The sequence below is a fragment of the Rhinatrema bivittatum genome, chromosome 3 (genome assembly GCF_901001135.1).
Source record: "Rhinatrema bivittatum chromosome 3, aRhiBiv1.1, whole genome shotgun sequence".
Lineage (NCBI taxonomy): Eukaryota > Metazoa > Chordata > Amphibia > Gymnophiona > Rhinatrematidae > Rhinatrema > Rhinatrema bivittatum.
Window position 1 is genome coordinate 379,306,186 of NC_042617.1, and position 20,254 is coordinate 379,326,439.

General features: G+C 42.1%; 1 protein-coding gene across 1 annotated transcript in view; it reads right to left on the bottom strand.

The window, feature by feature from the left end:
- Window positions 1–20,254, bottom strand: part of MEI4 (meiotic double-stranded break formation protein 4) — a 165,597-nt gene that overhangs the window by 76,609 nt on the left and 68,734 nt on the right. The gene's annotated exons all lie outside the window — the stretch shown is intronic.

The following is a 20,254-nucleotide window of genomic DNA, read 5'->3' on the forward strand; positions in this document are numbered from 1 at the left end:
GCTCCATAAGACGCACAGACATTTCCCCCCCATTTTGGGGGGGAAAAAAGTGCATCTTATGGAGCGAAAAATATGGTACATCATTCAGATTGAGGGTGCACATCTGATCCTTTTGAAATTAGGGAAGCATCATATTGAAGGAATTAATTTTGAATTTCTCTCGGAGCACATGCTTGCTCATGTTTCTTAGATCCAGAATGTGTTTGAGTTCTCCATATTTTGTGGGAATTAGGAAGTAATGGGAGTAGAATCCTTGTCCATTTTGGAGCACAGGGTCAACTCTACTGCTAAAGAAGCAATTCTGCTTCCATATAGAGTTGTCTCAAGAAAGACAGATACAGATTGAAGGCTAAACAATGAGGAAGAGATGATAGATGGGAGAAATGCAAAAGGTATCCAGATTCCATGATCATCAGAACTCAGTGGTTCTTAGTTATATTATGCCACTGAATCCAGGAAGTCCTGGATTCTGCCCCTACTGGAAAAGGTTGCTATTGAATATTCACAGTGATCAAAATCTAGGCCCAGGTTTGGGCTGGACTTGTTGCATCACTTTAGGTTGACGATGTTCATACTAACGAGCAGGAACCAGAAGATGTAGCTGCTGCTGAGCAGGAAGAAGTGGGAGCTGGTATCTTGGAAAAGTCTTAGTATATTCAGCCTCTTCTCTGGCTAGGTTTTGGCCGGATAAGTCATTATATGGGCAAAATCATGAAGGATAGTAGTGATATTCAAACTTGTTTTGCTAAGGTATTTGGCAAACATTAAATCTGCTATTGAGTAACTGAATTTTAAAAAAGCTGACTATGGTGTGCGTTCATGTGTAATCTGTGTAACTTTTGCTGCAAGTTCTAATGAGGAGCAAGTCAAGAGATCTTGAGTTTTAGGGCTTTCAGCACAGATTGAAGATTCGGGGGTCAAGTGGGAGCTTATAAGAGGAGGAACCAGAGGGGTCTTTAAGACCTCAATATCAATTGAACAAACTGGTGGACTAATTGGAAAAACAATTTTTTTCTCACTTGCAAGCATGTTTTAAAATCCACCTTCATAAGTGCATAAAAGCCACTAAAGCCCTAGCGGAAACACGTGCAGGATTTACTTAAGATGCCTTTTAAGATCATGCGCACACATATATGTGGCGGGGGATTTTAAATGGTATGTGTATACTTGCGTGCATGTTATAAAATCATAGCATATCCCTGCGCGCATGTGCGTTCCTTTTAATATTAGCCAGTTAGTTAGCAGGATAAGTCTTACCAGGCTAACTTACTTAGCTGGCTATGTCTGAATATGGATCTCTTCCGTGTCTAGAAGCAGCTATGGATAATAATTTCTATCTTCAGTTGGCTGAAGGAAGGAAATATTTTAGCTTCTGTATACAATTGTGTAGGTACTGCACCATGTAAAACTGATGAGAAGAAATCCATTGCGCTTAGCATGGAGCTCTGAAAAACTTTCTTCGCAAAATTGTCAAGCAACCTGGGATACTTCCCTGGAAGTGTATCTGAATACATTTTTCTTTTCTATACTTTTTTCCAGGACACATTCCATGACAACAGATTGGTGAGATAATTGGACTAGTCAAAATTCCAGTGATTTTTATACTGTATATTTGAAATCAAACCTTCTTGCAGTAAGGTACAAGAGATTTTTTTTTCCCCACAATTTCATTTGCAGCTGTTGCAGGATATGGTAAACTGGAATAATTGCTGGTTTTGTTGGAGAGTCCAAAATTTGAAGGAGACCAAAGACTTCTGTCTGAGAATCTATATTTTTGCACACATTCACTCCAAGTGATTTTCCAAGTTTATCTAAAAATTTTGAATAAGAAATGTCTTAAGAAGAAGAATGCTCTAGAGGCTCCCATAGTGGTTGACAGAGTATTCCTATTAAACCCTCTTCTGAACCCAAGCGCATGGGAACACTAATCCATGGCCCCAAAGATGAAGATGGTGAATTGGGGAGAGGGTCCTTTGCTCGCCAAGTATTCTAGCTAGGCAAACTGCAAATTTATAAATAAATAAATAATAACTCTGGTGGACAACCTCTGCAAGTGAAAGAGATGAAGAAGAACCTCCTAGCATGGATTATAATGGTGTGTTCACTTGAAATGGGGATACTAGCACTGTGTCCTGTGGGCAAGCGCTAGCAAAAATGGAGAAGAGAGAACACCTTCTTTATTTTAAGTCAATGAGGTAAACAATTCTTCATCAGCTTCATTACTTGGTTGAGTGGCTAGCAAGTCCTCTGACCTGGTGTGGGCAGTAGCTTAGCTCATGAACATCTATAATGGATATTATCTTTCAGCAAATGCAGTTCTTAAATCCACTTACTGTTGGTTTCTTTTTGCCAGACATCTTGAAGAGGCAAGTAATAACCTCTCCATTTTTTTTTAATAGCACTGAAAAGTGCTGTTAGGCTGCTGCTAAGGCAGCAAGGCAACTAAGAGGAAAAAAGTTGATTTCTAAAAAAAACAACAAAGATCGAAAAGAAAAAATATGAAGAGACAAGTACATGTCCATGCTGTGCTTGGCCAAAACCCCCCCCAAAAAACTGAGGAAATGCCCATGCAGGAATTCCCGCCCATGTTCAGTAGAGCTAAAAGCTCTACTAGCTAAGAGAGATGTGTCCATTTGGTGCCGCTGAATGACGTAATCCAGATGTCATGGCTAATTTAGCCCTGCTTATCGACAGAAAATGGGTGCTTATCAGGTAATAATCTTTTGTAGAGTATGAAAGAGGAATTCATCTGCGTCACCATTCAAGAGAATGGTTACAAAATATATCATTGGTACTATACAACTAATAAACTTAAAAAGATTGGGCTCATTAGCAATGTTAATATTGGCAAGAATGTGTTGAAAAAGGGACTTTATTTCACTTTTGGTGGACATGTCCTAAGATACAACTGTATTTGTCTGAAATCCTCTCATGGATCTATCACTTCAAAGGAGTTAGTTTACTCTGGATCCCGTGGTCATCCCTTTTTTAGGTTATGATCAGGAGGCCTTTGATCAGAGAAGAAATATGGAATTAGTTTAGCTAATCACGTTAGTGGCTGATATCCTATAACACTCCACATTTTGTCTATTTGCTATCAGTCTATTTATGAATTTCTAAGCTTACCTTGGCATGTCTACATAATGGAATTTATTACCTTCCAAATTAGGGATTTTTATCAAAATGAACCCGGAGTAAAGAAACATTTCCATTCTAAGGTTAGGCATGTATTCAATACCATACTGAATCCAAACTTCCATTTAGCAATAAGGGTGATGAGGTTATAAGATTTATTATTAGGTATTAATGGTTACCTATAGTAGAAAGAATAGAAATATGAACCTTAGTAGATAATGGTCCTATGCATCTGGGGAGATATACATAAGACTTCAAAATCTGTCATATTTTAATTTCACTGCCTTCTATTGTGTTTGGCTCTGTATAGAATTATTGATTGTTATCTGTTGATCAGACTAAGAGGTAAATTTTAAAAGTCCTGCGTGCCGGCACGCCTATCTTGCAAAGGCCTCCGGCGTGAGCAAAGCCCCGGGATGCGCGTAAGTTCCGGGGCTTTGCTTGGGGGGCATGTTGGGGGCGTGTCGAGGGTGGCGCGGCATTCGGGGGTGTTATGGGGGCGGGGCCCTGGGCGTGGCCAAGGCTTTCAAAGCAGCCCCCGGGCCAGGGAATGGTGCGCCGGCAGCCAGCCGGGGCAGGCGTAACTTTTTCGACAAAGGTAGGGGGGGGATTTATTTAGGGATGGGGTGGGTTAGATAGGAGAAGGGAGGGGAAGCCGGGGGGGGGAAGATCCCTTCAAGGCCGCTCCGATTTCAGAGCGGCCTTGAAGGGAACGGGGAAAGCCATCGGGACTCCCCTTGGGCTCGGCGCAATGTGTGCACCCCCTTATGCGCTGTTATAAAATCGGGCGTACATTTGTTCGCGACGGGCTGCGTGAACAAATCTATGCCCGCTCTTTTGTTTTAAGATCTGCCCCAAGCCTTCTGTATGATTACTGATTATTCCGTTATACCTTCAATTAATTTTTGAAATAAAAAATATCTGTTTTGCACTTGGTTTTGAGAGGGGGAAATAACAAATGGTATTTGAAATAACATGCATTATCTCCTTGTAAAGGTATTTACAATATGATAAACACTGTTTACCTTGCAGTAATGCCGTAAAGCAATTTAGTAAATGACCTCCTTAATTTATATGAGGTAAAAAAATAGGAAAAAAATAAAGATGAGATCATAGCTCGGTGTCCTCTTTGAATCAATGATCGAATAAGTTATCATCATCAATCTTTCTAGAGTCTCAATGCTCTCAACAAAACTAGTTGCTTTTTTATACTTTTTTTTTTTTTATATTGCTAGTAGAAAAAAAGTCATAAAATCTTTGTACCCAACTATTTCCAGTACTGAATATGACAAGTCCATTACCTGCTATTAATTAAGTTGACTTAGAAAATAGCCACTGCTATTACTAGCAACAGTAACATGGAATAGACTTAGTTTTTGGGTTGCCAGGTTCTTATGGCCTGGATTGGCCTCTGTTGGAAACAGGATGCTGGGCTTGATGGACTCTTGGTCTGACCCAGCATGGCATGTTCTTATGTTCATAAGCAGATGTATAAACATCAGTCATTCAAAATATCATAAGAAGCTTAGGATCTGATTTTAAAAAAAGCATTTACACACTTAAAATTGGTTTATACACGTGTAAACGCACTTTACTTGAGTAAGTGGGCTTTTGAATAATGTTACAATATATGCTATTGAATTGCCATGGGTTTTACTTGCGTAAGTGCACTTTACTCGAGTAAATGCCTTTTGAAAATTGCTACGATAGTATGTTACATTTAGGCACGTAATTCCTTTGAAAATTAATTCCTTAGTGATTCATCATTTCTCTCTCATACTATTCAATAGTGCACTTATCTTTACAGATGTTTGCTGATCTTTATTTGTAAAATGTCCAACGTTCCACATCAAATGTCACAGATTAGGAAAATATCTTCTATTTCTACTTCTGTCGTGGAACTTGTTTTGTTTGACAGCTGGATCAGGGTAGATTTCTTCACAAAATCCTGCAATATAACATAATATAATACAATATCACTGTAATAGCATGGGGCAGCTCTTGGTTTCAGGAAGGGTGCCAGAGGGCAGAATAACCAAGCTAGACTACAGCCTCTCCTACACAAAAATACTTTTTATTATTTAAATGAATTAAAACAGCACAAGGCTGCTTACTTCACCAGTTTATGTCTTAAAAGTTAAGGTATTCAGATATGCATAGTTTTAGCAAAGTGTCTGGTACTTCCATCATGGGCCTTCCATCATGGGCTGGATATTTATTCCCTCCCCAAGGGAGCACCCTGTGAGCAGAGTTCCCACTCTGACTGGGTTATAAGATGGATCAGGCTAGATGCTTGGTCCTGGCTTTTTAAGGTGTTCTTGGGGTTTAAAGTATATATCCCTTTATTTACACTCACCCTCAGCTCAACTTTCCTGGCTTGAGTGCTTGCCTATACCAGGGACTCTTCCTGCCAAATAAAGTCTGTGTTCACCATATCTTTCCAGGCCTTGTGTATCACTTTGAAGGTGAAGGTTTGGAGGGCTAAAATCTAGAGCATCACCTTGCTATTTGTCTTCTTTTTCCAGGCAATCCAAATGATCCATTGGTGGTCATCAGCGAATATGCGGTCCAAGAAATAACATCAGAAGGCCTCTAAAGCCCACTTTACTGATAATGTCTCCTTTTCAAATGTGGAGAAGCATTTTTCTCTGAACATTAGTTTTCTACTAATGAAGGCCATGAGATGTTTCCAGCTTCTTTTTTTCCTTGGACAAAATGGCTCCAAAGCCTACATCTGAGGTGACTATCTAGACAGTGAAGGGCTTATTGAAGTCCAGACTCATCAGCACTCACTCTTAACAGGGTTCTTCTTTAATCCTTGGAAGACCTCTTCTGCTTTCTTGGATCAGCTGTCCTTCTCAAGGGCCTTCTTTTATAGCAGACATTTCAGGGGTTTGGCCTTCTCTAAGAAGTTTGGAATGAACCTCCTGTCAAAGTCTATGGTTCCTAAAAAGTCGTTTACCTTGGTTTTGGTCTGGAGAACTGGTTACACATGTAAAGGCTTCCATTTCACATGCTGTGGGTGGACCTGCCCTTTTCCTAAGGATTATCCCAAATACTATATTTCTTAGCCTCCCAGTAGATACTTCTTGGGGTTGGCCATTAGCCTGGCCTTCCACATGAATGTGAACACTGCTTGTAGTTGGGTTAAGTGGGCTCCCTAGTCACCAATATATACTATGTCATCCAGGTATGCAGAAGCATAGCTGTTGTGAAGGTGCAGAAGGTAATCGTTCAGGCACTGGAATATGGCATGTGCTCTGCACAGTCCAAACAGAAGTACAGTGAACTGGAAGAGTCCTATGAGAGTAGAAAAGGCTGTTTTTCTTCATGCAGCAGTGAGCAGTATGTGGCAATAATATTTTGACTGTACCAGCATGGATATAAACTAAGCGGCCACAAGCTAGTGAGACCCATTTCTTTAGAAGGATTTCATGGAAGGTCTGAACTTTCTTCTGTTTGTCTGGCTGGGTTATCTTCTAAGCAGGAAAGAATGGGATCTGCGGTTGATCATACTGTATCTGATTTTAACATGGCAAAAATAGGTGGATAAAGCAAAGGCAAAAGCCAAAAAGATACTTGGATGATTAGGGAAAAGAACGGCCAGCAGAAAAAAAAAAATAAGGAGGTGATATTGTCCCTGTCTAAGTCCTGATGAGACCTCATTTGGAATACTGTGTACAATTCTGGAGACTGCATATTCAAAAGAATATAAACCAGAAAGAGTCGATCCAGAGGGTGGCTACTAAAATGATCTGTGGTTTTGTTCTAAAGCATATGGGGATAGACAAAGATCTAAACATATATATGCTGGAGGAAAAGTGGGATAAGAGACAAGAAGGCATGGGATAAACAAAGGATCTCTGAAGAAATGGTAAGGATTCTAAAGCTAAATAGCTGATATGGATAGGTAGACTGGATAGGCTGTAATGGTCTTTTTCTGCCATCTTATTTTCTATATTTCTATCATGTAGTCTACTAAACCAGCCTACTCTATGACCTCATAAGGGCCTTGCCAGCAGGCCAGAAATTTACTCTCGGTGGGTGGTAGCAACATTAAGATGCAGTCTCCTAGCTAGAAAATTCACTGGGCCATGGACCAACTATATTTATTTATTTACAACATTTATATCCCACCCCTCAAAACCAATTGTTCAGGGTGGGTTTACAGTAAAACACTCATAAAATACAATACAAAAAAAATTACATAATCATATTCAATTAAAAGCATCTAGGAACTTTGACATCCTTTTCGTTCCTCAAATACATTGGGAGTGTATTCGACAATATAAGAGCAGCCTGTGAAAATCTCTTTTATGTATAAACTATGAGGGAAGTTCTAGCATTTGTATTCCTTCCAATCTCAAGGAACGCTCTGGCACATACTGCTGCAATTTATTTCCCAATATATACTGGTTATCTGAATAAAGTAACTTATGCACAGTTACCAATAATTTAAATTGTGACTGATATTTGTCTAGGGGCCCGTGAATATTTCACATCACTGGAAAGATATGATCATATTTACTGACTCCACTAATGACCCTTGATACTGCATGATGTATCAGCTGTAACACCATAATTTTTTTTCTGGTAATCCAGGAAGTAAACTACTGCAATAGTCAATATGACTCAATACTAGAGCTCGTAACACTGTTCTAAAAAGTTCTGATGATATTAGTACTTTCAATGGCTTAACCAGTTAAAGTTTATAAAATGCAAGTTTAGCAACATTCTTCACATGGGGAACCATAGATAATTTTGAGTCTAAAACAGACCCAAAACTACGGACTTTTAATAGCTTAGTGTTACAGTCTAGTTAGTGGACCCAAGATAGTGTAACAGTCTTATCTTGACTTGCCCTTGGACCACAGCCGAAAACCCAGTCAAGGGCGTAATCCAGTACCCCTGGGTTGGTTGTTGATAAAGAAAGTCTAGACCACAATCCGGTCCTAGAGGCAGGTAGCCAACAGGAGAAAGTCCAAGGCACAATCTGGGTAAACGAGGCAGGCAGCAAGCAATAGAAGGTCCAGGGCACAATCTGGTTCAGAGAGGCAGGCGGCATGCAATAGCAGGACCAGGGCACAATCCGGGTCAAAGAGGAAGACAGCAAGCAAGAGAAGGTCCAAGGTACAATCCGGGTCAGCGCGGCAGGTAGCAAGCAAGAGAAGGTCCAAGGTACAATCCGGGTCAGCGCGGCAGGTCACCAGCAATCCGAGAGCAGCACCAGCACAAGCAAGCCTGTAGCGGAGGCAAATGCTGTACTGAAGAGTGGCGTTTAAATAGTCCTATTTCCAGCGCTAACGCGGGGACTTTCCAGGGGAAGCGATGACGTGCCGCAGTGGGAGGAGTCATGACGCAGCATGCGTCAGCCTGCACTGCAGCTGGGGAATGCCGCCGAGCAACGCGGCCACCAGCCCCTACAGAAGGAACTGATGCAGCAGGTTGCTGAATGGTAACAGTACCTCCCCCACAAGGCCTCCCTCTCCGATTCTGAGGATAAGGTTTGAGAGGTTTGGAGTAACCACGGAGCCTGAATGTTGCAAGCTGGTTCCCAGGAGTTATCTTCTGGCCCATAATGTTTTCAGAAAATTCAATATTGCAAAGTTCCTCACCTTCGTCTGACATCCAGGATTTCCTCGACCTCATATTGATTGTCATCCTCCACAATAGTTGGGGTGGTCAGGACAAGATTGCAGGTTTAAGAAGTGATATATGAAAAACGTTGTGGACCCACAGCATGGGTGGCAGACTAAGCTTGCATGTGACTTCACCAAGTTGCTTTTCAATAGGAAAAGGTCCAACAAATCTGGGATGAAATTTTAAAGAGAGGGTCTGTAAATGTAGATTCCTGGTACTCAACCATACAAGGTCCCCTGGTCGGAGTTGACAGCCCGGTCTCCTCCTTTTATCCACCTGTTTCTTAGCCTTGATCACGGTTTGCTGTATCAATTGTCGGGTTTCTTTCCATAGCTTTGTCATGGAACAGATGGTTTGGTCTACAGCCGGACAAGACGAAGGGGTAGTAATAGGAAAAGGAATTCGAGGATATCTGCCAAAGACTAAGAAGAAAGGGGATGCTCCAATGGCTTGCGCTGAATGATTGTTATGGCACATCTCCGCCTAGGGTAATAGAGATGCCCAATCATCCTGTCTTTGGTTAACATAACATCGCAGGAGGATCTTGAGTGATTGATTTGTCCGTTCAGCTAATTCGTTGGATTGGGGATGATAGGCTGACGAAAAATTGAGTTTTATTCTGAATTTCTTACAAAAGTCTTTCCAAAAGCGAGCTGTAAATTGCACTCCTCTGTCAGACACGATATTCTCGGGCAGGCCATGAATTCGAAAAATGTGCTGTATAAATAGTCAAGCCAATTCCGGGGCTGTAGGCAAGCCGGAGAGTGGAATAAAATGGGCCATTCTAGAGAATCGATCCACAACAACCCAAATGACCTGAGCTAAAAAATTCTAACTTATCCCTAACAATTAAAAAGCAGAATGAAAATACAAACAAAAAACAAACTTTGAAATGTTTGTATGCTAATGCCAGAAGTCTAAGAAGTAAGATGGGAGAATTAGAATGTATAGCAGTGAAAGATGACATAGACTTAATTGGCATCTCAGAGACATGGTGGAAGGAGGACAACCAATGGAACAGTGCTATACCGGGGTACAAATTATATCGCAATGATAGACAGGAGCACCCGGGAGGCGGTGTGGCGCTTTATGTCCGGGATGGCATAGAGTCCAACAGGATAAACATCCTGCATGAGACTAAATGCACAATTGAATCTTTATGAGTAGAAATCCCTTGTGTGTCGGGGAAGACTATAGTGATAGGAGTATACAACCGTCCACCTAGTCAAGATGGTGAGACTGACAGTGAAATGCTAAGAGAAATTAGGGAAGCTAACCAAATTGGTAGTGCGGTAATAATGGGAGACTTCAATTAACGTTATGTGACTTTCACCAAGACACTAACCGGTCTTCTCGATCATTCACCTTCTTAAAATTTTATTTTATTCAAAAATATTTTTGTTAGAATTTTTCTTTTTCTTAAAAATAGTCCTCCATCAATCTAAGGCAGACTCTTAATTAATTTTATTTTGACATATAGTAGCCCAACACGGCCAGTGTTTCACCCTTAAGCTTCCTCAGGGGCGTATAAAAGACATCTAATCTAGAGTCTTTATCCCATTCATCAGGACATCGCGTCTCAGCATTTGTAACCGGAACAGAGAGGAGGGTTACAAATGCTGAGACACGATGTCCTGATGAATTTGGCAAATTTTGAACCTCTGGTGATTCAACTGGATCGGAATGTGTAAATACGCCTCCGTGAGGTCCAGAGAAGTGAGAAATTCCCCTTTTCAAACCAAGGCCTTCACCGTCCTCAGGGTTTCCATACGAAAGCGAGGAACCCGAAGGCAATGGTTCATCTTCTGCAGATTGAGGAAGGGCCGAAACGTGCCCTCCTTCTTGGGGACCACAAAGTACACAGAGTACCAACCTCTTCCCTGTTGAGCCTCCGGAACTGGGACAATAGCTTTGAGCTCAAGAAGTCGTTGTAGAGTCACCCGGACCGCCTCTCGCTTGACACTTGAGGCCACTCGAGTCTCCACAAAAACCTCCCAGACCGGGCACGAGAACTCCAGTGCATACCCATCTTTCATCACTTCTACGACCCAGCAGTCTGATGTAATTTTTGCCCATTCCGTGTAAAAGTTGGATAATCTGCCTCAGACAGCTTCGATGACGGAATGGGTGCTCGTGGCTTCACTGGGGGTTTTTATCACTTCCTGCACCAAGATGTCCCGAATCTGTTCCGGGCCGGCGACCCCCTCGAAAGGACTGCTGGCACCCCGAAGCAGGTTTAGAAGCAGGAGGTGCAGAGTATCTACCTGCTCTGAAGTGGCGAGCGTCCCTAAACCTAGCTCGAGGAGGGAAGACTTTCTTAGAAAATCTTTTATCTTCCGGCAACCGATTGCCCTTGGATTCGGCAAGCAGCTTTACCAGCTGATCCAGATCCTCCCCAAACAGAAGCTTGCCCTTAAAGGGTAGATTACATGAGGCTAGCGCAAACCGCCGCCTGAAGGCTTAGCACGGCAACCTCGAATGCTCGCTTCAACTGGATCTCCAGCTTGCGGTCCTGCACATCCTTAAGGGCAGCCGCCCCAACAACTGGGTTAGTGGTCTTTTTCGTCACTGCCGAGACTGCGGCGTCCACCTTTGGAATCTTCAGTAAATCCAAAACATCAGACGATAACGGGTACAGTTTCGCCATAGTTCTGCCCACCTTCAAGCCGGAATCCGGAGTCTCCCACTCCTGGGTCACTAGTTTGTGAACCTTCTTAGGCAGAGGAAAAGATGTTGTGGGACCCCTAATGCCATCGAGGACTGGATTGACGTCCTCATTGTCAGACACTTCTTGAGAAACCTTAAGTTCCAGAACTTCAAGGACCTGGGGAATAAGGGGTCTTAACTCATCCCACTTGAACAAACGCACTACACACCACAAATGCGCCACATCAGCCGGATCCGGCCGCGGATCCGGGTCTGCTACCCCTACTACCCCAGAAGCCGGCATCACCCCAGACCCCGGGATCGGATCTTGTGTACCCTGGGGAGAATCCCCTATGGGGTGAGCCTGATCAGGGAGGAGCTGATGAGGGTCTGTACCCTGACCTCTTTTCTCAGGCAGGTCCGAACCTGCCCCCAGGAGACCGGGCCGCTTTACCGCCGAGCGTTTCCTTGCCAGGAAAGCCTGGTGCATAAGGAGGACAAATTCTGGGGAAAAAAACCCTCCGGGTCCCCCAATGGAGAATCGGCCGGGGTGATGATAGTTCCCCCAGTGAAGTCTTCCCTCACCGGGGCTAGAACAGGCGGAGAATCCTCTTCCCGTGAAGCCGAAGGTGAGACAGACATTCCCTCCCCAAGGGAGGAGGCAAGAAGCCCTGAAGAGCCCTCTAACCCCGGGGAACACGCTGTGCATAAGGAGGCCACATCTAACGCCTGGCATGACCCACATGCGCGGCAGGCCTGCTATTCTGTTTTCGGTGCCATCCGCAGCAGCGCGCCAATAGTCTGAAGTGAAATAGAAAAGGGCGTGAATAAAAAAAGAAATGCTCGGAGCCGCGACACGGAAAAAATTTCAGTCAGGCAGGACCAGAAAAAACAAACTTTTCGTGCTGCGGGGTAAGTGGACTACCGGCTGAGGAGAAAAAAACGCGTGCAGCCTTGCTGCGGGAAAGGGGCCTGTCTATAGTGAAATCGCAAGGCCTATCTAAACCCCCTCCCTACCTTTATCTTAAAAGTTACTACTGCCTCTGGGCACAAGTAACTTACGCGCGCCGGTGCAGCAGGCCCCGACACAGGCCGCTGTGTCGGGGCACTTGGCCATGCCCCCGAAACACCCCCGAGCCGGAAACACGCCCCCAGACACGCCCCGAAAACACAGCATCACTCCAGACACGCCCCCTGACACGCCCCCCAGGCAAACCACAGGACTTACGCGCGCCGCCGAGCCTATGCAAAATAGGCTCGGCGCGCGCAGGGCGTTTTTAAAAGGGTTACGCGCGTACCTTATATGCGTAAACCTTTTAAAATCCGGCCCAAAATGTACACCATTCATTAAAAAAGGCCAAAAGAAAATCAAACAATTACCGGCATGTTTAATAGTGAGATGAGAAAAACAATTAAAGCCAAAAAGGCATTATTCAAAAATGGAAGCAGACCCAAATGAGGAAAAAAAGCATAAACACTGGCAAGTTTGATGTAAAAAATTAAGCAGGGTAAGCGATAATTTGAAACAAAGCTTCGCATAGAGATAAAAGCAAATAATAAAACCATTTCAAGTATATTAGAAGCAAAAGGCCTGAGAGGATGTCAGCTGGGGTGCTCAATGACAGAGGGTAAAGGTAACATTTATTTTGCTACAAGGGGTGCTCAGAGAGGAACATGAAATAGGAGAAATATGATATGAATTGTCTGCCTCTGTCTTTACTGAGGAGGATGTCTGGATCATAACCATACCAGAAACATGTTTTGATGGTAATGACCGAGTGATTAAATGAAGTCACTGAAACTGGAGGATTATAATAAGTCAAATTTATTTATTTAACAGCTTTTTTATACCGATATTAAAATACACATTATATCGGTTTACATTGAAACGAAAAAGGTGGAAAATTACAATAAATGGGGGATGGGGAAACGGGACAACTGATAAAGAGAACTAAGAGGCACAGAAGAAGCGAACTTAGCAAATTGAGGCTAATGAGGAAAGATAAAGTAAAAAGAGAAAAAAACATATCTACAAATATACAACAGTATTACGTGGTTACTATCAAATTGACAAATTACCGGGATCAGATGGTATCTGATGATTTGCAACTTATTATTTTAAACAGCTATGGTACCGGAAGACTGGAGGGTGGCCAATGTGATGCCAATTATAAAAAGTTCTCCATGGATTATCTGGAAAGTATAGATTGGTCTGAAACTGGTGCTGAGCAAAAGGGTAAAAATTATACTTTAAAACAAAATTACTGACCATATAGTTGTAGCTTAAAGGGGGGGGGGGGGGGGGAATCAACATGGATTTTGCAAAGGGAAGTTTTACCTTACCAATTTATTAGACTTTTTTGAAGGTGTAAATAAAACGTGATAAAAATGAACCTGTTGATATGGTGCATTTGAATTTTTAGAAGGCATCTGACAAAGTCCCTCATGCGAAACGCCTCATGAAATTGGGAAGCTACAGGATCGAAGACAGTGTCCTATTGTGGATTGGCAACTGGATAAATGTCAAGAAAACAAAGGTAAGACTAAATGGTCAGTTTTCCAAATGGAGAAAGGCTGTTAGTGTAGTGCCCCAGGAATCTGTACTGAGACATGTGCTATTTGGCATATTTATAAATGATCTGGAGAAAGGAACAGCAAGTGAGGTGAACAAATTTGTAGGTGACTAAATTGTTTCCAGTCACTAAAACAACAGTGAATTCTGAGGAAATGCAGAAGGACATTGTGAGACTAAGAGACTGGGCATCTAAATGGCAGATGCAATTTACTGTGGACAAGTGCAAAGTAATCCACATAAGGAGACAATCCCAATAACAGGTACACAATGCTGGGTTCCATGTTAGGAGTTACATGCTGAAAAAGGTCTTCAGAGTCCTGTAGATAACACCTTGAAATTTTCAGCTCACTGTGCGGCAGCAGTCAAAAGACAAATAGAATGTTAGAAATTATTTGGAAATGAATAGAGAACAAGACTGAGAACATCACAATTCCTTTCAGGATAATTATAAAATGAGTACACAGTTGACCGTTATGATGATGCGAGCAGGAACAGTTGATTAAGGTCCGTGCTCCTCGGAGATTGGATTTTAATATTATTAATTACAGCAGTTTTGCAAGAAGTTTTATTTTATTACATAACTGCAATAACTACTGAATATCACTAGAAGACTATTGTGTTAAAGTATGGCTGGTAAAGGAAAGATATCAGCAACTGAAAAAGCTTTAGTGCTGGATTCAACGGAAACTATTTCAGAGCCGTTGCTGCGGGAGCTTACCAAAGTGGTTTCAGATGCAGTGTCGGTTACTATGCATGATCAGCTTCAAAAAATACATATTTCTCTTGAAGAGCTACATGAAAAGTTAATAAATCAAAACTTACTTGTAACTGCAATTGATCAAAAATTAGAAAAACACGATGAAACTCTGGAGCTTCTTAAGACTAATATAACTTTGAAAAAGGAAAATCAAATCCTTGAAGAAAAAAATTGAGGATCTTGAAAATAGTAATAGAATCAATAACTTATGCATCTTGGGATTACCAGAGAGAGTGAATGGTGAAGTATTGCTGCAATGATACGAGAAAGATCTTCCAGGACTGCTAGATGTTGCATCACATGATCGGCAATTATGGGTGGAACGAGTATATCGGCTGGATCATTTATTGCAGTCAGCTCAGAAGCCATGACTAGTAATTGTTAAATATTTTATTTTTTTCAACAAAATGAAAGTTTTAAATGATTATAAGAGGAACCAAAATTGTTTTAAGTATGGGAATAGTAAAATAATAATATTCCCAGATTTTCTAATAAAGTTATTGCAGCACGAAGAGAATTAACCCTTTATTGTTCACAGCTGTTCAAGATGGGAATAAAGTTTTCACTGCAGTTTCCAGCAAGGATGAAAGATTATCATAAGGGAGAAATCAAGATACTCACCACCAGAGAAGATGCAAAATTATTTGTGGATAGTCTGCAGGAAAATGACATAATTTAAAACAAAAGAAGACATAGAAAAAGGATTATTTACTATTCTGCTAGTTTTAACTTTTTCTGCTTTTCTCGATCTCCGGAGCCCTTCTATTGTGTGTTTGTTTAAGAGAGATCTAAAAATTAATCTAGAAGGATGGATGGAAGTAAATTAATAAGGGTATGGAAATTAAGGGTAAGAGGAGAAGGGGTTAAAGATGTGTTAGAAAGGGAAGGGATAAAGTTGGAAAAAAGGGAACTAATATACAAAAAGAATAAATATAAAGGATTGGTTTTTTATATTAAATATATTTAGTAATATGGGAAGGTACCCTAAAGGTTTGATTGTGATTGGCCCGTACGCATAAAAAACGGGGGTTATATGCGTGGTCAGGGCCTTGCGCGCGCAGTGCACATTTTAAAACGGGCCTGGCCACACGTGTAATCCTCATTACGCGCACAAGAACCAGGCCGAAGAAAAGGGGCGGTTCGGGGGTCAGGGAGGAGTGAGGCTAGAGGTGCCAGTACTGCAGCAATTTGCCGCTGTGCCGGGGAAGCACGCGCCGGCAGTCAGCCAGCATGCGCAAGTTGCTTCTGCTCCAGAGGAGCAGCAATTTTAAAAAAAACCCCCTAAAGATAGGTAACATTTAGGGGGTGTGGAGAAGGGAAGGGGAAGAGAGTTTAGGTTAGGTAGGAGGGAACTGGGGAAGGCTGCGATGCGACTCCACGCAAATTCTAACCCCTCTTGCGCATCACCCCCAATTTTATAACATGCGCGCAACGGCGTGCGCATGTTATAAAATCACACATCCATGTGCTCGCACAGATTTACACGAGTGCATTTTTTTTTTTAAAATCTACCCGTATGTTGAGGGGCTACCTGCTTTATAAATAACAAAAATGTATTAAAATAAATATATAAAAATATATAAAATACAAGAACATAAGAAATTGCCATGCAGGGTCAGACCAAGGGTCCATCAAGCCCAGCATCCTGTTTCCAAAAGAGGCCAAACCAGGCCACAAGAACCTGGCAAGTACCCAAACACCAAGATCATCCCCATATTACTGATGCCAGTAGTAGCAGAGGCTACTCCCTAGGGGGTAGATTTAAAAAAAGGAACACGTGCGCATCCATGTGCGCACGCTATTCGGTGTCCACAAGTAGACATGCAATTTTATAACATGCGTGCTCTGATGCACGCATGTTATAAAATCCCGGTCGGCGCAACCAAGGGGGTGTAACTTATCATTAAAATCATCCATTGTACCTGAAGACTGGAGGATAGCAAATGTAACCCCAATATTTAAAAAGGGCTCCAGGGGCGATCCGGGAAACTGCAGACCAGTTAGCTTGACTTCAGTGCCAGGAAAAATAGTGGAAAATGTTCTAAATATCAAAATCACAGAACATATACAAAGACATGGTTTAATGGAACAAAGTCAGCATGGCTTTACCCAGGGCAAGTCTTGCCTCACAAATCTGCTTCACTTTTTTGAAGGAGTTAATAAACATGTGGATAAAGGTGAACCGGTAGATATAGTATACTTGGATTTTCAGAAGGCATTTGACAAAGTTGCTCATGAGAGGCTTCTAGGAAAAGTAAACAGTCATGGGATAGGTGGCGATGTCCTTTCGTGGATTGCAAACTGGCTAAAAGACAGGAAACAGAGAGTAGGATTAAATGGGCAATTTTCTCAGTGGAAGGGAGTGGACAGTGGAGTGCCTCAGGGATCTGTATTGGGACCCTTACTGTTCAATATATTTATAAATGATCTGGAAAGAAATACGACGAGTGAGATAATCAAATTTGCAGATGACACAAAATTGTTCAGAGTAGTTAAATCACAAGCAGATTGTGATAAATTGCAGGAAGACCTTGTGAGACTGGAAAATTGGGCATCCAAATGGCAGATGAAATTTAATGTGGATAAGTGCAAGGTGATGCATATAGGGAAAAATAACCCATGCTATAATTACATGATGTTGGGTTCCATATTAGGTGCTACAACCCAAGAAAGAGATCTAGGTGTCATAGTGGATAACACATTGAAATCGTCGGTTCAGTGTGCTGCGGCAGTCAAAAAAGCAAACAGAATGTTGGGAATTATTAGAAAAGGAATGATGAATAAAACGGAAAATGTCATAATGCCTCTGTATCGTTCCATGGTGAGACCGCACCTTGAATACTGTGTACAATTCTGGTCGCCGCATCTCAAAAAAGATATAATTGCGATGGAGAAGGTACAGAGAAGGGCTACCAAAATGATAAGGGGAATGGAACAACTCCCCTATGAGGAAAGACTAAAGAGGTTAGGACTTTTCAGCTTGGAGAAGAGACGACTGAGGGGGGATATGAGAGAGGTGTTTAAAATCATGAGAGGTCTAGAACGGGTAGATGTGAATCGGTTATTTACTCTTTCGGATAGTGGAAAGACTAGGGGACACTCCATGAAGTTAGCATGGGGCACATTTAAAACTAATCGGAGAAAGTTCTTTTTTACTCAACGCACAATTAAACCCTGGAATTTGTTGCCAGAGAATGTGGTTCGTGCAGTTAGTATAGCTGTGTTTAAAAAAGGATTGGATAAGTTCTTGGAGGAGAACATAAGAACATAAGAAAATGCCATACTGGGTCAGACCAAGGGTCCATCAAGCCCAGCATCCTGTTTCCAACAGTGGCCAATCCAGGCCATAAGAACCTGGCAAGTACCCAAAAACTAAGTCTATTCCATGTAACCATTGCTAATGGCAGTGGCTATTCTCTAAGTGAACTTAATAGCAGGTAATGGACTTCTCCTCCAAGAACTTATCCAATCCTTTTTTAAACACAGCTATACTAACTGCACGAAACACATTCTCTGGCTACAAATTCCAGAGTTTAATTGTGCGTTGAGTAAAAAAGAACTTTCTCCAATTAGTTTTAAATGTGCCCCATGCTAACTTCATGGAGTGTCCCCTAGTCTTTCTACTATCCGAAAGAGTAAATAACTTCATGGAGTGTCCCCTAGTCTTTCTACTATCCGAAAGAGTAAATAACCGATTCACATCTACCCGTTCTAGACCTCTCATGATTTTAAACACCTCTATCATATCCCCCCCTCAGTCGTCTCTTCTCCAAGCTGAAAAGTCCTAACCTCTTTAGTCTTTCCTCATAGGGGAGTTGTTCCATTCCCCTTATCATTTTGGTAGCCCTTCTCTGTACCTTCTCCATCGCAATTATATCTTTTTTGAGATGCGGCGACCAGAATTGTACACAGTATTCAAGGTGCGGTCTCACCATGGAGCGATACAGAGGCATTATGACATTTTCCGTTTTATTCATCATTCCTTTTCTTATAATTCCCAACATTCTGTTTGCTTTTTTGACTGCCGCAGCACACTGAACCGACGATTTCAATGTGTTATCCACTATAGATCTCTTTCTTGGGTTGTAGCACCTAATATGGAACCCAACATCATGTAATTATAGCATGGGTTATTTTTCCCTATATGCATCACCTTGCACTTATCCACATTAAATTTCATCTGCCATTTGGATGCCCAATTTTCCAGTCTCACAAGGTCTTCCTGCAATTTATCACAATCTGCTTGTGATTTAACTACTCTGAACAATTTTGTGTCATCTGCAAATTTGATTATCTCACTCGTCGTATTTCTTTCCAGATCATTTATAAATATATTGAACAGTAAGGGTCCCAATACAGATCCCTGAGGCACTCCACTGTCCACTCCCTTCCACTGAGAAAATTGCCCATTTAATCCTACTCTCTGTTTCCTGTCTTTTAGCCAGTTTACAATCCACGAAAGGACATCGCCACCTATCCCATGACTTTTTACTTTTCCTAGAAGCCTTTCATGAGGAACTTTGTCAAATGCCTTCTGAAAATCCAAGTATACTATATCTACCGGTTCACCTTTATCCACATGTTTATTAACTCCTTCAAAAAAGTGAAGCAGATTTGTGAGGCAAGACTTGCCCTGGGTAAAGCCATGCTGACTTTGTTCCATTAAACCATGTCTTTCTATATGTTCTGTGATTTTGATGTTTAGAACACTTTCCACTATTTTTCCTGGCACTGAAGTCAGGCTAACCGGTCTGTAGTTTCCCGGATCGCCCCTGGAGCCCTTTTTAAATATTGGGGTTACATTTGCTATCCTCCAGTCTTCAGGTACAATGGATGATTTTAATGATAAGTTACAAATGTTTACTAATAGGTCTGAAATTTCATTTTTTAGTTCCTTCAGAACTCTGGGGTGTATAACTGGGAGAAGTCCATTACCTGCTATTAAGTTCACTTAGAGAATAGCCACTGCCATTAGCAATGGTTACATGAAATAGACTTAGTTTTTGGGTACTTGCCAGGTTCTTATGGCCTGGATTGGCCACTGTTGGAAACAGGATGCTGGGCTTGATGGACCCTTGGTCTGACCCAGTATGGCATTTTCTTATGTTCTTATGTACAATTTCACAAATTTGCGGGGCGACGCATCATCGGGCTTTCCCAGTTCCCTCCCAGTCTGCTCCAATAAAGGCTGTAAGACAATTAAGGAGCAGAATGGGATGGAACGTCTCAACACCCTACCCTAACTTCCCTTTCCCTTCTATTTTATCCGCTCCCATCCCTATCCTAGGCCCCCCCCCATATTTTTAACTTACGTTTTGCTCCTGCAAAGGAGTTAGAGCAAGTTGCTGGGTGCTGGCGCGCGATCCCCCGGCACAGCAGCAAATGGCTGCTGTACCAGGCGCCTCTAGCCCTACCCCGGACCACCCCTCTGCCGAAGCCCAGCTCATGTGCGCGTAACAGGGGTTGTGCACATGGCCAGGTCCTTTTTAAAATGGCATGTA